The sequence below is a fragment of the Dromiciops gliroides genome, chromosome 5 (genome assembly GCF_019393635.1).
Source record: "Dromiciops gliroides isolate mDroGli1 chromosome 5, mDroGli1.pri, whole genome shotgun sequence".
In the NCBI taxonomy this organism is placed as follows: domain Eukaryota; kingdom Metazoa; phylum Chordata; class Mammalia; order Microbiotheria; family Microbiotheriidae; genus Dromiciops; species Dromiciops gliroides.
In genome coordinates this window covers 58,472,821-58,484,214 of record NC_057865.1, presented here as the reverse complement: position 1 = coordinate 58,484,214, position 11,394 = coordinate 58,472,821, and the positions used below count along the sequence as shown (strand labels likewise).

General features: G+C 37.4%; 1 pseudogene; it reads left to right on the top strand.

Moving 5' to 3' along the window:
• The first annotated feature begins 538 nt into the window (after nucleotides 1-538).
• Nucleotides 539-715, top strand: LOC122730269 (annotated as a pseudogene).
• Nucleotides 716-11,394: the final 10,679 nt, after the last annotated feature.

The following is an 11,394-nucleotide window of genomic DNA, read 5'->3' as shown; positions in this document are numbered from 1 at the left end:
ATAACACCAAACAGGCGAAAGGGTGGGAGCAACACACACACACATACACACATACACACACACACACACACAGCTGCCCCCCAAGGAGTTTCTAGCTAGCCAGCCTGTATAGCAGCCATTTTAAGTAAAAATGCTGAGGATTCTTATTAGTGTTTTAAAATTAATTGAGTTAAGTGCTTATGTTTTGAAAGTAACAGGGTGGGTCAAATGAGTGAAAAGGTGGGTTGTAACATCAATTTATTATGAGAAGGGCTTTCTTTTTTTTTGGCGGGGGTAGGAGCATTCAGAATAGTAGCGAGACAGTGATAGTGTTACAAAAAAGGAAGAAAATAAAGAGAAAGTTGGTCATTATAACATAAAAAAATACCCAGAAGAGAGCAGCTATAAGTTCAGAAGAAGATATGAACAAGTAGGCACTGTTGGTACTAATCTATGAAATATTTTTAAAATAAGGAATTGATGTTTTCAAGGCCCCTTTTTTCTTTTTGATGTGGAAATATTAATGTTGTTGTTTGTCAAGTTCTCAATAAAAGAATCAATACTTACCTGGCAGGGATGATTCCATGATCAGGAAGGTGGTTTCCTCAGGATGAGGCTTATCCTTTGCACTCTGGATGGGCTAACCCCTGCAATTCCCCATCCCCCCCAAAAAAAAATTAAAAAAAAAACAATCAAATACAGCCATAAGAAAACAGGTAGATACCTATCCTTTTTAGGGAGGACAATGTGATTACTTTAGTTCCATAACTTGAATTTTTTTCACCTGGGGCAAAAATTGATTGTGGGGAAGCATAGAGTCTGATCATAGGTACCTTTAAACCTGACCCTCTATCTTCTTTATAGCAGTTGGTTAATCCCTTCTCTTTGCTGGTAATGTCCAATTTTCTTTGTATATATCGTTTGTACATACTCATTGGTATGACTGTGAGCTTCTTGAAAGCAGGGATAGTCTTTGCCCTTTCTTTAGGACAGTATCTACCATATTTGTTGATGTTTAGTCATTTAGTCATGACCCTATCTATAGGGTTTTCTTGGCAAGCATGCTGGAGTGGTTTCCCATTTCTTTCTCTAATTTTATTCAGGTGAGTGTTAAGTGACTTGAGAGGGTCATACAGCTAGTAACTGACTGAGATCAAATTTCAACTCTGGCCTTTCTGACTACAGACCCAGTGCTCTATCCATTACACCACCCAACTGCATGCACCTTCTCCCTTTTCCTTCACCTCCAGATGCTGATGCCCTGTGACAAGTCCTGTTGACCTCATGCTAGTTATAGCTTTGCATTGCTTTATTTTAATTAAAAGATATTGTTATGGTTAGCCTAGAAAATTTACTTTGTGATTAGTGTGTTATTTATACTTTAATTACCTTGTGTACTTATTTCATTTTCCATTTTAGTTATTTGTGTCCCTATCTAATCCCCCCCTACTAGATTATAAACTTGAGGAAACTTGGTATTGTCTGGCATTAGCACATGCCTCATATAAGTTGAATAGCAGTGCTACCTTATTCATTGTTCTCATAAGGACTAATTTTTTGATTTGTATCCAAATGGCTTTCAGAATACAAGGCTATGATATATCATGAAAAGAAATTAAATGTTTGGTGTTTGTATTAAACAGGAGAATCCTAATCCCTTTGGTTAGGGATGATTTGAGAAAGTGCTAATTCATGAGACTTGGCAGTCTAATTATCTTGCTCCTCTTTATCTAGGTTTCTTTGTACTGTTCCAGGGACAGAAGAGAAATATGTCAACACAATATTCAGAAAGCATGAAATTTGAAGAGAAGTGTCTTCTTTTTCAGTGAGCCCTTTCTTTTGTAATGGTGGCAATGGAGACGCTAACCTAGGCAATTGCTGCTCCTCTTGATTTACACTGACAACTTTTCAAAATGGGAATTCTAGGTGTCTCTAAATTATGCTGACAAGGAAGTTGAAGTACAATTCTTATTGTAGTATGCAGCCCTTAGACCAACCCTCTTTATCATATATGACATTTGTTCAGGAGCACCGTGCAAAGCAGGAGAGCTGAAATGCCAAAGCTCTGGGAAGGGGCTCTGTCAGGGCATGTGAGTACCAGATGACTGGTCTCTTTCTCATCATCAAGTTATAGGACAAAGCACTCATTTCTGATTGCTGCTACATCTACTTTCCCTAGAGGTTCCTCCTAACCTAGCTTTTACTGAGTGGTAAACTGTAGGTTTTTTTCTCTTTCCTTATAGGTTTATAAAAAACACAGAACCCTGCTCATTCTTTCTCAAAGTCTAGTATAGAACGGGAGTCTTAATGGACACTTAAGCCACATGCACTAATTAAGCACCTACTATGTGACAGGTAGTGGCCCAGCAGTCAAGAGGACCTGAGTTCAAATCCAACCTCAGATATTTATTGTTGGGCAAGTTACTTAATCCTGTTTGCCTTAATTTTCTCATTTGTAAAATGGGCTGGAGAAGGAAATGGCAACCCCTTCTAGTATCTTTGCCAAGAATAACCCAAATGAAGGTGGCCTAGCTATACCAGATCTAAAACAATATTATAAAGCAGCAGTCATCAAAACTATTTGGTATTGGCTAAGAAAGAGAGAGGTAGATCAGTGGAATAAGTTAGGCACACAAAACACAGCAGTAAATGAACATAGCAATCTCCTTGCCTCAAAGACTCAAGCCTCTAGCACAAGAACTCACTATTTGACAAAAACTTCTGGGATAACTGGAAAATAGTATGGTAGAAACTAGGCAAAGACCAACATCTTATGCTGTACACCAAAGTAAATTCAAAATGGTACAAGATCTAGACATAAAGGGTTATACCATAGGCAAATTAGAAAAGGAAGGAATAGTTTACTTGTCAGATCTATGAAGAGGGGAAGAATTTATGACCAAAGGATGAGATAGAGAACATTATGAAATGCAGAGTGGATCATTTTGACTACATTAAATTTAAAAGGTTTTGCACAAACAAAATCAATGCAAACAAGATTAGAAGGAAAATGGAAAGCTGAGAAACAATTTTTCCAGACTATTTCTGATAAAGGCCTCATATCTAAAATATATAGAAAACTGAATCAAATATATAAGAATACAAGTCATTCCCCAATTGGGAAATGGCCAAAGGATATGGACAGGCAGTTTTCTAATGATGATATTAAACGTACAACCATATGGGAAAAAAAATGTTGTCAATCACTACTGATTACAAATTAAAACTACTCTGAGGTACCACCTCATACCTATCCAATTGGCTAATATGAAAAAAAAGGAAAATTATAAATGTTGGAGAAGATGAGGGAAAATTGGAACACTAATGGACTGTTGGTGGAATTGTGAACTTATCCAACCATTTTGGAGAGAAATTTGGAACCATGACCAGAAGGCTTTAAAACTATGCCTACCCTTTGACCTAGCAATACCACTACTAGGTCTATATCCCAAAGAGATCATAAAAAAGAGAAAAGGACCTACATGTACAAAAATATTTATAGCTGTTCTTTTTGTGGTAGCAAAGACTTGGAAATTCGTGGGATGCCCATCAATTGGGGAATGGCTAAACAAGTTATGGTTTGTAAGTGAAAGTAATGAAATACTATTGTGCTGTAAGAAATTGTACACAGATGAATTTCATAAAAAACTGGAAAAACTTATTTGAATTGATGTTGAGTGAAATGAGCAGAACCAAGAGAACCAACAACATTGAGGGGATGATCAACTGTGATAGACCTAACTATTCTCAGCAATACAAGACAATGCCAAAAGACTTATGGTAGAAAATGCCCTCCACATCCAGAAAAAGAACTATGGAATCTAGATTCAGATTGAAGCAAACTATTTTCCCTTTTGTTGTTGCTTTTTTGTTATCATTCTGCTTATTCTTTTCTGCATTTTTGTTCTTTTTGTTCTGACTCTTCTCTTACAATATGACTAATGGAAGAAATGTGTTTAACGTGCTTGTAATGTGTATATAACCTATATCAGATTGCTTGCTGGCCCCGGGGTGGGGGGGGGGGAAGAGGGTAGGAGAAAAATTTGAAACTCAAAAACATCTTTAAATTTATTTGGGGACAACATAAATATAAAATTTTTAAAAATTGGAAAAAAAGAAAACCCCAAATGGGGTCAGAAAGAGTCAGACATAACTAATGAACTAAATAAAAATAATAACAAATGGAACAGACACTGTGCAAGTGTTGGGGATACAAATACAGAGGACAAAATTTTCCCTATTCACAAGGAACTTAACAAGGGAGACAACAAAACAAATAACTTTATAGAGTATATAAGTATATAGAGAATGACTACAAGGAATAAAATATACATACAGTGCAATCAGAAGGTTGCTCTGCATCATTCTCTTGTTATACATTTTAAGGAGTTGATTATGATTTTGACAAGTACAAAGATGGTAACTCATTGGAGGAAGAGAGCCTTGAAAGTGACATTTTGAAGTAATAATTTTTTCCTAGTGAATGAATAATAGAGATAGTAGACTTTTGTTTTCTCTACAACCCTGTACTGGTAAACATGTGATCTGTGGCAATCTATCACTTGTGATGCCCATTTCCCTCTAATATTTTTATTAAAAATGTTCTTGGGGGCAGCTAGGTGGTGCAGTGGATAAAGCACCGGCCCTGGATTCAGGAGTACCTCAGTTCAAAACCGGCCTCAGACACTTGACACTTACTAGCTATGTGACCCTGGGCAAGTCACTTAACCCTCATTGCCCCGCCAAAAAAAAAAAGTTCTTAACCCATGTGTAGATTAGTCTCATAAAAATTCTATAGATATGGAAAAGTAGGCATGTGGGTCAGTAATTATTTATAATCTCTTGGCATTTTTGGTAATAATAAAGTCCAAGATTTTTTTTTCTCCTAGCTTTGGTAACCTTGCCCTTCAGTTAGCTGAATAATTAAGTCACCTGACTTGTATTAACCTGTGATCTCAGACAAGCCACTTGCACCCTATGGATATTAGTTACCTCATCTGTAAAGAGAGAGGACTGAACTAGTTTACTTCTGCGGTTCTTTCCAGGTCTAAATTTATTATTTATTAGAGTAGGAAATTGTGTTAGACATAGGAAAACTAGGATCATATTTTCTGCCCAGTCAGTAATAGCTTTACCTCCTTGAAATAGTTTTCTCCTCCTCCAATAAGTTGAAGGAATCCTATTGGCAGTTAGCATCCAACTTGAGAATTCCCCTAATGGCATACTCATGCAGTAGCCGGTAAACCTAGAAACATGCATTGCAGAATTAGCATTTAGTCACTTGAGCCCAGGGAAAACAACAAGTCTTGAATCTTCTTTTAAGGAAACTAGGGAGTTGAGATCCAGTCCCAGATTCACCTAGACAAGCCCATGGCACTTGCTGCCATGTGTACACACATAGCCTCCTCAGCTGGGATTATGGAGGAGATAAATGCTACCTTTCTTTTCTTCTCTTAAAGAGAAGTCCAAGAGAGGTGGCAGAGTCCCAAGTGACTCATTCAACACTGAAGAAGAATAGGGTTCGTTGGCTTTTCAAACACTGGAACAGAGAGTTCAGAACATTGCTCAGTAACCTTTCCAGACTTTTATCATCTCTTGAAAAATTTTTCTTTATGGTGACTCATTTTTTTTTTGCATTCTATCTAAAGATCTTTCTTATTTTAAGACAATTTCATTTGTTGAAAATAGAAAAGTTTCAACATTATTAAAAGTCAGTCATTATTATAGCTATACCACCACCTGGGAATGTTTCTGTTGGATTAATTACAATTTTTTGGTCCTGCTAAACTTTGTCAACTTTTTGTTGACGTTGTTTTGGTTAGGGAAGCTAAAACAGTATTAGGATGCAGTAGAATGGAATATAACATGTGACAATCAGGAAACAATCCTGTAATACTCTGTTAATACAGATCTGTGTCTAGGTATTATCATTTAATCCTTTTTTCCCAAGGGCAATGAGGGTTAAATGACTTACCCAGGTTCACACAGCTAGTAAGTGTCAAGTGTCTGAGGCTGGATTTGAACTCTGGTCCTCCTGAATTCAGGGCTGGTGCTTTATCTCCTGTGGCACCTAGCTGCCCAATCATTCATTCTTGTAAATAAATAATTACCATTGTTGGGGAAAACTAAGGTAGGGATTCTTAATATGTGCTGTAACCACAGTCAAAGAAAAAACCCAAAGCCTACTTGACCTCTTGGGCAGGAGATTGAACTGTAGAAAAAAAAATGGAGTGAGAGGACTAATAATGGACAGTTATTTTAAAGATTCTATATGGGGGAGGGGTTAAAGAAAATAAGTTGAAGAGAAGGTAGCAACCTACATTAGTAGAGAGATTTGCTTCACCTGGCAGTTCCTTATACCAGTGAAATTATAGTTCCAATCTCTACCGCTACATCTTGCTATTTCAGAAGAACATTATATGCTTTGTGGGAAGCAAAGTTGTCAATCAAAGTTTGAACTTAAGTCCCTATTAATTATCCATTTTAATGGAAATTAATTATGACCTGGATAATACAAAATATTGAATAATGCAAAATCCTCTTTGTATCTAACTTTAGACACACTCACATCCAAATGAAGTATAAAATGTATCTGCTGTCTTGGGAATGTACCTGTCTTTCTATTCCCACTATTTAGCACAGTGCCTTGCACGTATTGTTGTTTAGTTTTCAGTCCTGTCTGACTCTTTGTGAATCCATTTGGGTTTTCTGGGCAAAGATACTAGAGTAGTTTACCATTTCCTTCTCCATCTCATTTTACAGATGAGGAACTGAGGCAAACAGAGTTAAGTGACTTGCTCAGAGTCACAGAGCTAGTAAGTATCTTAGGAGAGATTTGAACTCAGAAAGATGACTCTTCTTGTCTCCTGGCTCAGCACTCTATTCACTGTACTACCTAGCTGACTGTCTGGTACATAGTAGGTTCTTAATAATTTCTTATTGACTGAATGATTGGGAATTTATACTTTAAGAAAAAATGACTTCATTCCCAAACTTAACCAAGTGCCTGTTACATGCAGAGTAAGCAACATATCAGCCTGATCCATGAAGCTAAACATTAGCCTACAATCAGCTGCTATAAGCAAGTTGACCAGCTTGTAGGGAGGCAATGTTTTGGTATAAAAGTTCTCTTGGGGGAACTAGGTGGTGCAGTGGATAAAGCACTGTTCTTGAATTCAGGAGGACCTGAGTTCAAATCCAGCCTCAGACACTTGGCACTTACCAGCTGTGTGACATTGGGCAAGTCACTTAACCCTCACTGCCCCATTAAAAAAAAAGTTCCCTCAATGTTAGGTTAGGTGGTTGAATAAAATAAAATTATTAATCATTTAAATAAGCATTTTTTTCTAAATTTGTCAGCAGACCCTAGAGAGCTAGAATTTCTGTGTAATAGTTTTCCATTAATAAATTGATTGCTTAACTAATTAATGCCAGGAGGATTATTAGCAAACTATATAGTTCCAGTAGCTGTGGCTAATTGAAATGAAAAATTATTAAATTTATTGGAAAATGAGTTAGATAAACAAGTTATTTGGTGTCATTTGAATGCTCCAAAATACTTCTGGTCAGTTGAATGATTAAAAAAAAAAAACTTAGCCAAGAAGTCAGAAACCACTGTGTGTGGATCTCCTAGACACAATTTTGATATCGATTCCTCCAACATTTCATCACTGTTATTAAACATTTTAAAAAAGGAATCTTATTCACTTTTACTATTGTAGCTATTTTATAATTGCTGTTTTTGTCCAGAGTAAGTAGCATGAAGCAGGAAGTCTCCGATGAAGAAAGGGTGGCAAAGAACTTGCCATAGTACCCCATTTTGTAATCTTATTTTAACTAGTTTTTTCCAGGTAATCAGCTGCTGGTTTTTTATACACAAAGGATTGTAAGCACTGTCAACCCCCTTTAAATTCAGTACCCTTATGAAAGTTCCACACTGTACCACCCTAGGTATGGCTCTACTTAGCCTTTGTTCATTCTGCCTCATTGCCCTGTTCTCAATGCCCAAGAACATTTTTGTGGATAATATGTGAAAAATCCACAGATTTACCCTTTATAAAAATGAGAAACTTTGCTACTTTCTACTTTAATGAGGATATAAATTAATATAGGAAAGAAGTTCTTTTTTGTTTAGAACTTGTACAACTATTTTTCTGTTCTTTTTTCCCTATTCAGAACCATACTACTATAATATTATTATCCCTGGCCAACAACAATAGACAATGTGATATTTTGAAGAGTATGAAGTGAGAGAATTTCTAAATCCTTACATGCATAATGAATAAACATTTAAATTAATGCAGGGTGCTTTTTGGGGTTTTAAAGTTCCATTTTCTGTGTTTAAATTGAAGTGAAACATTTAACAAAAAGTCATATTTTCTCTTTTAAAATATAATATGCTGGGGCAGCTAGGTGGCACAGTGGATAAGGCACCAGCCTTGGATTCAGGAGGACCTGAGTTCAAACCCAGCCTCAGACACTTACTAGCTGTGTGACCTTGGGCAAGTCACTTAACTCCCATTGCCCTGGGAAAAAATATAATACACTGAGTTAACAATGAACAAAGGTCATTTTCACTGACTTTGATTTATTTCAGGTAAATGTGAACTTTTTTGCCACAGATATATCATAAAGAAAGCTAGGTATCTTATTGAGTCTACCTGGAGCATCTCCAGTCATTGTAATTTTTTTTCTATCAGTAATTGATCCTTTGAAGATTTCTGGATTGTAAATCACTCTTTTTTCTTCTTTTTTGACCAAATCCTTAACAAACTGTGGAGGAAACTGGGGAAATCCAATGGCTGACTATTGAAATGAAAATTCATGACTAAGTGTCAACAGCACTTATGACAACTGCATAACTTCAATTCCCCACGAGTCAATGACTTCATTCTTTTTATGGTGGCATTGACCCAGGAAGATTTCCTTTTCACTCCTCAAAACTCTTGAGCTGTGATGATGTTGAGTCAATGATTGACAGACTTGAGGTTTCGCCTCATAGTGACTCTCTCTCTTCTCTCCTCTCTTCCTTTGTCTCCCACCCTCTCTCTCTCATCGTCTATCTCTCTCTGTCCCCCTCCTTTCCCTCTCTTTCTCTCTCTACTTCACAATCTCTCCTGCCCCCCTCTCACCCTGATGTCTGCTTTTCAGTTCAAATGGGTTCAGATCAACCCCTGACAGGAGTAACTTTGACTTGATGCAGACCACAATGCTGACCTCAGTAACTACTTTGTCCTGGAGAAATAGAGGCCTGAAATAATATCCAGTGTATGGAAATGAAACATGGGAGGATGCCAAGGCTTTTTTCAGAGGCAAGAAACATTTAAGGGTATCTTATGGATTGCAGGGTTATAGAGTCAGCAGTCTAGGGTCACCTAGGATTGAAAAGTTAGATTGTGGGTATGATGGGAAGGAGGAGGAGAGGGGAGCTGAATTCCTTCCTCGGTATTTAATTATGGTGATGAATTTTGAACGTTAGAAAGGATGATTATCTGATCCCACTTATCCCATTGTATTTCTGGTGGGATGGTATTTGTACACACTCTTCATTAAGAAGAGCCTGCAGTAAAGCAGATATGATTGCTTCTAAAGTGATAAGCATGGAATTGTCAGTAGCAGATTAGTGAAAGAAACTGATAAGTTGAAGCCTTTAATGTTTCTTATTTACAACAGCAATAATGGAACAAGTGCCCTGGAAAACATTGCTAAAAATATCTCTTTTTTCTTTTCTTTCTTTTTTTTTTTTTTGGTGAGGCAATTGGGGTTAAGTGACTTGCCCAGGGTCACACAGCTAGTAAGTTGTCAAGTGTCTGAGGCTGGATTTGAACTCAAGTCCTCCTGACTCCAGGGCCAGTGCTCTATCCACTGTGCCACCTAGTTGCCCCTCAGTATCTCATTGAACCCTTCCTTGTAAAAGGGAACCAGAGATGATTGGGACCACATTTAAAGATGCCTCACTCTAAGTGAAGCAAATTACAAATGTGATGCATTACTGGCTAAGTGGACTAGCGGCCAGTGAATTCATTGATATCATGACTTCTCACTTTTTTCTTCTTCTTACGCTTTACCTTCTTGTTCCATTAACTTCAACTCTAAATGAATGATCCTCTGATCTCCAAATTTAATACTCTACTTTTCTTTCCTTTTTGTCCTTTTGTTTTTAAAACAGTAGCTAAGAATTTTTGACATTAGAGTTAATACCACCAACCACACCCAGAACAGATGGCACCAATTAAAGGGGTAGGGAGGAGCTTAGCACAGCATTTTACCTGCTACCTAACTATTTTAGCTAATTACTAACTACTATAGGAACTCTCAACTCCCACTGAACTCAATGGCCTTGTGCAAGCCTCAGGTCACCTCTCTTTGGTCATGGCTCTGTTCAGACATCATTGATTTTATTTCTCTGCCTTGTTTTCCTGAGGAATTCTTGCTTCAATTCTAAAATGTTCTACCAATTTGAGGCAGAGCTAAGCAATATTTTGGGACTTTGCATTTTGCCATGATCCCTAAAACACCTAAAATCAATGATAAGTCTGGGAAACATAGTTTCTGGGTAATTAATAATCAATTTATTCATTGGTCTAGGGGATAATAAGTTGAGGTCAGGGGTTCTCTTGGAAAACCAAAGAGGAACCTTGAAGACCATCAAAAGGTGAAATACCTTTGTAAAAGGTGTTTTACCTGATAGATGTAAATCAACTTTGATTGGTTAATGACTAAAGAGAGAATAGACATTATAATAATGAGAAGTGGGCTTGTTCTAATGAGGGATTGGGGAAGGGGACTGATAATTGGTGCTGTTAGACCAAGAGATTCATCTCAGGCAGATACTGGGGCAATCTAGAGAAAAGGATCTACTCTCTACCCAGTCCTACCTGAGTAGAACAGTGGACTGAAATTTACATAGATTAAAGTCTCTTTATGCTTTAATCATGAATAAACTCTCCCAATTGAGTAGGGTACTACCTCAGACTGAGAAGAATGTCTCATTATCAGCCCAGAAGGACAGGGCTTTGAATGAGGAAATAGAAATGGGAAAAAAAAACCCTGGGGACTCCCCCATATTAATAATTGGTTATTAATAATCATGTCTCACACTTAAGTTTCATTCCTATCTTTATTGGTTCACTTGATACTTTCTACCAGTATCAAAATAGGAGGCATTTGCAATCAGGATACAGCTTAAATGTAGTCTAAACTTTTCCCATATACATTAAGATGCTGTCTTCAGGAATATAATGTATTTAAAAGCTAGGGTTGGGGGGGGCAGCTAGGTGGTGCAGTGGACAAAGCACCACCCCGGATTCAGGAGTACCTGAGTTCAAATCCAGCCTCAGACACTTGACACTTACTTACTTGTGTGACCCTGGGAAAGTCACTTAACCCCCCATAGCCCAGCCCCCCCCCCCAAAA